The sequence below is a fragment of the Triticum urartu genome, chromosome 7 (assembly GCF_003073215.2).
Source record: "Triticum urartu cultivar G1812 chromosome 7, Tu2.1, whole genome shotgun sequence".
Lineage (NCBI taxonomy): Eukaryota > Viridiplantae > Streptophyta > Magnoliopsida > Poales > Poaceae > Triticum > Triticum urartu.
The window spans coordinates 532,398,921-532,405,501 of NC_053028.1; positions in this window are offsets into that span (position 1 = coordinate 532,398,921).

A 6,581-nucleotide genomic window follows, 5' to 3' on the forward strand; every position below is an offset into this window, starting at 1 on the left:
GCTTCCGAATATCCTTAAACCCAGTTTTGCCATGAGAGTCCACCATATCTACCTATGGATTGAGTAAGATCCTTCAAGTAAGTTGTCATTATTGCAAGCAATAAAAATTTCTCTCCAAATATGCATGATCTATTAATGTGGAGAAAATAAGCTTTATACGATCTTGTGATGTGGAAGAAATAAAAGTGACAGACTGCATAATAAAGGTCCATATCACAAGTGGCAATATAAAGTGACGTTCTTTTGCATTAAGATTTTGTGCATCCAACCATAAAAGCGCATGACAACCTCTGCTTCCCTCTACGAAGGGCCTATCTTTTACTTTTATCTTCTACCCTTATACAAGAGTCATGGTGGTCATCACCTTTCCTTTTTACACCTTTTCCTTTGGCAAGCACTTTGTGTTGGATCGATCCGGATATATATATCCACCTGGATGTAGGTTCTCATAATTATTGTTGACATTACCCTTGAGGTAAAAGGTTGGGAAGCGAAACTATAAGCCCCTATCTTTCTCTGTGTCCGATTAAAATTTGAACCCATAAATATCACATGAGTGTTAGCAATTGTGAAAGATTAAATGATAGTTGAGTATGTGGAGTTTGCTGAATCAAAGCTCTTACATAGACCCTTCCCGAAAATAAGATGAATTGCAATTGTTTGATGACTAAGAGCATGGTTTGTTAGTTTTCAAGAAAGTTTATGATCTATACTTTAACATGCGAATAGCTTGTTACTTGATCATGAGAAGTTTCATGAGTTGAGCTACTGCTATGATATGTAATGATGCTAGGATAAGTGGTTGGAACTATCATTGATGAAACTTATGCACTTGCTAGCATTCACACTTCATAAATTATTTCTTTTATCATTTACCTACTCGAGGACGAGCAGGAATTAAGCTTGGGGATGCTGATACGTCTCCAATGTATCTATAATTTATGAAGTATTCATGCTATTATATTATCCATCTTAGATGTTTTATATGCATTTATATGCTATTTTATATGATTTTTGGGACTAACCTATTAACCTAGAGCCCAGTGCCAGTTTCTGTTTTCCCTTGTTTTGAGTATTGTAGAAAAGGAATACCAAACTGAGTCCAATTGACGTGCCAATTTTTGATGATTTTTATGGTCCAAAAGAAGCCCCCGAAATGAAAGAGTTGGGCCATAAGAGTCCCGAGCTGTCCACGGGAGTGGGGGGCGCGCCGCACCCCCTAGGCGTGGGCCCCTATCTTGTGGACAACTCGGAGACCCCCCTGACGTGAAACCGACGTAAAAAATTCCTATAAATACAGAAACCCCCAGAAAATAACCTAGATCGGAAGTTCCACCGCCGCAAGCCTCTGTAGCCACAAGAAATCAACCTAGGCCCTCTCTGGCACCCTGCCAGAGGGGGCCATCATCACCGGAGGGCATTGAGGAGGATCCCGGAGGGGCCATCATCACCATGAAGGCCAACGACCAGAGGGGGAACCTCCCTCCATCCAGGGGAAGGCCATGGAGGAGGAAGCACAAGTGGGAGAACCTCTCCTCCTCTCTCTCGGTGGCGCCAGAGTGCCATCGGGAGGGGAATCATCGCCGCGGTGATCGTCTTCATCAACATCACCATCATCATCACCATCCTCATCTCTTTTACGCGATCCACTCTCCCGCACCCCGCTGTAATCCCTACTTCAACATGGTGCTTTATGCCACATATTATGATCCAATGATGTGTTGCCATCCTATGATGTTTTGAGTAGATATCCTTTGTCTTTGGGTTGATTGATGATCTAGGTTGGTATGACTTGTATGTTTTATTTTGGTGATGTCCTATTGTGCCTTTCGTGTCGCGCAAGTGTGAGTGATTCCCTCTATAGGGTGTTGCAATACGTTCATGATTCGCTTATAGTGGGTTGCTTGAGTGACAGAAGCATAAACCCGAGTAAGGGGGTTGTTCCGTATGGGATAAAGGGGACTTGATGCTTTAATGCTATGGTTGGGTTTTACCTTAATGATCTTTAGTAGTTGCGGATGCTTGCTAGAGTTCCAATCATAAGAGCATATGATCCAAGAAGATAAATTATGTTAGCTTATGCCTCTCCCTCATATGAAATTGCAATGACGAGTACCGGTCTTGTTAACAATTGCCTAGGACAATTCCGCACACTGACCCATCATTATTCCACACTCACTATTTATAATATTTAGTAATATATTCTAAATTTATGATAACATCACCTACTTTCATATTTTATCTCTCCGATACCATGCAAAGTTATCCTCTTCATACCGACAACGTAGTTTTATTTCTCGTTTCTAGTTGGAAGCAAACGTTCGGTGTACGTAGAGTCGTATCAGTGGCAGATAGGACTTGAGAGAATATTGATCTTAATTTTAGCTCCTTGTGTGTTCGACACTCCATACTTATCACTTCCACCTTTGGGAATTTCTACGACGATTCCCTGCACTTGGGGATTATCAGGGTGTGGCGGGTGGCTCGCAGTACACTACAAGTTGTGAGCCACCGTGTGAGTTGGCCATTTTGTTATTCAGGCTGGTGCCACATCAGAGTCGTGAAATCATTATTTGAAACATTACACAACCCTTTCATACATAAATGTTTTGCCACATGCAGTCGATGGTTGTCCTACATGACACTCGATACTCGCGTGTGACGCTTTCTGTGGGCCCGCGAGGTAGTCGTCCATCACTTTGACGAACAACCGGCAATGAGATTAATCTGACCAGCAAGGTAGAATCTTTTTTGTTTGTGTTATGGGGGTATATAGTATGCGTCGAAAAGGTGGGAGGGGACTAGCATATATACTATATGTATGCGTCCATGAACAAGTACACCTCACTCAGTGTCGGGACTTTTTGGTTACCGAGGCACGTGCCACATCAAAATTGTGAAATTGGTTATTCAAACATCACACAACACCTTTTTGGGCCACATGCATATATATCCTAGCTAGGACACTCACGTGTGACACTTCCATCTGTGGGCCCACGAGGCCATCATCGATGCATGCATGCATCACTTTGACCTACATCGGGAGAGGTTATAATTAATTTCACCATCGATGAGGATTCTTTTGGTTTGTACATATATTACGGCAGGAGCATATAGTATGCAGTGAAGAGGGGGGGAGGGGACCATCATATGTAGTACGCTTGATATGAACCTCGCTCTGTGTGGGTGCATGGTTTACGGTTCTTGAGGCATGTGGCACATCAAAGATGTGCATTTTGGGTATTCAACATATATATGTTTGGCCCACATGCAAAGCGGTGGTGGTTGTCCTCTCGCACCCACTTAAGCGGTTATCAGCGATATCGATGCTTTCCATTTGTGGGCTCGCTTGGTCCATCACTTCTTTTTTCCTGACAACATGAGAGGTTAATTTGACTTAGGAGGGGATTATTATTTTTGCTCTGGGATGACATGCATGATACACTTTGAGCACACACACATGCATGTGTACTCATGAATCCCTCCCATTGAGTCGAAGTGGCTAGTACAACGACACCATCATGTACCGATCTCGCTCTGTGTGGGGAGCTAGTGTACGATTTTTGACACACGCGCCAGATCAATGTTGTGTATTCAAACATGCATGCACGCATCACCTCCATACATATGCATGTAGTGGTTGCCTTCAAACAATACACTCCCTCGCATGGTTATCGGCGACAAGCCTTTATATTCGTGGGCCCGCGTTGACATCCATGATCACCTTGACCAACAACATGATAGGTTACCATGGTGGATTCTTCATTTCGTTTGTGTTATCGTAGTATAGGTCATGGAGAGATTCAGACCTAATTAAGTTTGGGCGCATATACTATGCACGCATGCATGCATATATGAGTCCCCGTCGTTGGCTTGAAGTGTGGTGTAACATACATATGCATCGTGAACCTAACACTCACTCAGTGTGGGGATTTCTAGTTCGAAATCACGGTGCCACATCAAAGTTGTTCCATTGTTACTCAAAAACACACCTCTCCATACATATGTTTGGGCCACATGCATGCAGTGGTTGTCTTCGGGGACTAGCTACTTGCGTGATTATTGGCGAGCTAGCCCATCTCCGGGGTCGCATGGACGACCATCACTTTGACCAACAACAAGAGAGATGTTGTACGACCAAGGTGGATTATTCTTGGCTCGTTTTACGATCCATCTTGGTGAGATATATGCCTCTCTGGCCCGCTGACTGAAAGTGTGTGGGGGGTGCTACATCGCACTTTGCTAGGTGAACCTCGGTTGGGGGGGGGCATGCACTCATAGCTTAATTAGGATTCCCTTCGTGGCAACATGAGGGGGTGGGGGCTGCTAGCTACTTCACACTTTGCTAGGTGAACCTCGGTTGGGGGGAGGGGCATGCTGATAGCTTAGGATTCCCTTCGTGTCGACACGAGGGGGGATGCTAGCTACTTCGCACTTTGCTAGGTGAAACTCGGTTGGGGGGATGTGCATTCATAGCTTAGGATTCCCTCCGTGACGTGACAAGGGAGGGGTGACTGCTAGCTACTTCGCACTTTGCTAGGGTGAACCTCGGTTGGGGGGGAGGGCATGCATTCATAGCTTAGCTAGGATTCCCTTCGTGCCGACACGAGGGTGGGGGGCTGCTAGCTACTTCACACTTTGCTAGGTGAACCTCGATTGGGGTGGCATGCATTCATAGCTTAGGAATCCCTTCGTGCCGACACGAGGGAGGGGGGCTGCTAGCTCTACTTCACACTTTGCTAGGTGAACCTCGGTTGGGTGGCATGCATTCATAGCTTAGGATTCCCTTCGTGCCGACACAAGGGAGGGGGGCTACTAGCTACTTCGCACTTTGCTATGGTGAACCTCGGTTGGGGGGGCATGCATTCATAGCTTAGGATTCCCTTCATGCCAACATGAGGGAGGAGGGGGGCTGCTAGCTACTTCGCACTTTGATAGGTGAACCTCGGTTGAGGGGGAGGGGGCATGCATTCATAGCTTATGATTCCCTTTGTGCTGACATGAGGAGGTGGGGGTGGGGGCAAGCAATACCGTGCTCTTTGTGAGAGAGCTTCCACATTGAAGTTGCATTTGGTATTTGAAAATCAAACCACCCTTTTGATACATAAATTTGGTCCACATGCAAGTGTGTTTGTGTTCTGACCCTCTCCCGCGTCATTTTTCACCAAATTTATGAACATTAGACAAGTCGGATGACGCAACAGACACGGTTCACTCAAACTAACCATGTGCCACGCTGGTGCACCTATCACGCACACATCCGCACAGTACATTGGGCTCCACGAGGCTCCCCCTCTCAAAAATATATGCCCGCCTCGAGGATTTTTCTGTTTTATAACACACGGTTGTTATCTCCGGACCGTGTGCGATGTTTCTTATTCCCAATCCCGCCTGCATCCCTAGAAAATATCTGCCCGCCTCGAGGGTTTTTTGTTTCATGACACACGGTTGTTATCTCCGAGTCGTGTATGATGCACTATCATCAAAATTTTCAATTGCCCGACATTTCACTCCCACCTTTGACTCCTGCGTAGTAAAATTTTCAGTACCCATGTCATTTCCTCAAACACCCTGTGCCCCCCTCCACACACACACCCACCAAAACCTCCTCGGGTGTGCGCACACACACACCCCCTCCCTCGCTCCAAACCCTAGCAAAGTCCCCGCCACCGCCGCCGCAAGGCCGCCCTTGTCAACATCTGCCGGTTTGCCCGTGCAGCTTACCCACCGATCTCCATACCCAGGCCGCCCTGATTTTCTTAGATGACGCCTTCCAAACGCCCCCTTTCCCACATATCCCCATCCCCCACTCCAGAGCGTCGCAACCTAAGCCCGGCTACGCTTCCCGTGGAGCTCGAGGAGCGACTGGCCCAAAAGAGGTGTATAGCCGTCTCTTCGCCCGATGTTGTCGAGGAAGCTGATGACCATTACTGGCGGCAGGCACTCAAGCAGCGGGCTAGAGTATGCGGGCATGTCTCGTCCGCCGGCTACAACATCGAGGTCATCGACAGCGATGCCCTGAGGCGGGCTGTGTCATGGGTTAGGTGGCCCACCCCCAACCCCTCGGGTTCAACCGCCATCGATCTCATCCATGGCCACGCCGCTGATCTCCTCTAGCTTGCTGTCAACAATTTGCCATTCTACATCGCCATCGAGGCCCTTTTGTCATTTCTGAAGGACACGTTCTGCGACGCTAGCTTGGGATCCACAGCTTCCATGTCAAACCTCATCGATGGTGACCACGAGGAGGGCACCCTCTCTGGCTCTTCCAAGGGGAAATAGCCCATCTGCTCTTCCAAGGGGAAAGCACCCGTCTGCGACATCAGGGAGGGCACCCTACAGCCGTGCTCTTCCAAGGGGAAGGAGCCCATCTACGACAACTTGGAGCGCATCCTGGGTCTGTGCTCTTCCCACGGGAATGAGCCCATCCATGACAAGTGAGGAAACCATTGATTTGTTTTTCCATGCCTCTTCACAGGGGGAAACCCATGATTTGTTTTGTAGAGTCCCTTTTTGTATTGTAGTGGGAATATGTGCAGTTTTAATTGCTATATCTGGTGGTTTGCAGTATGCCTTGTTTA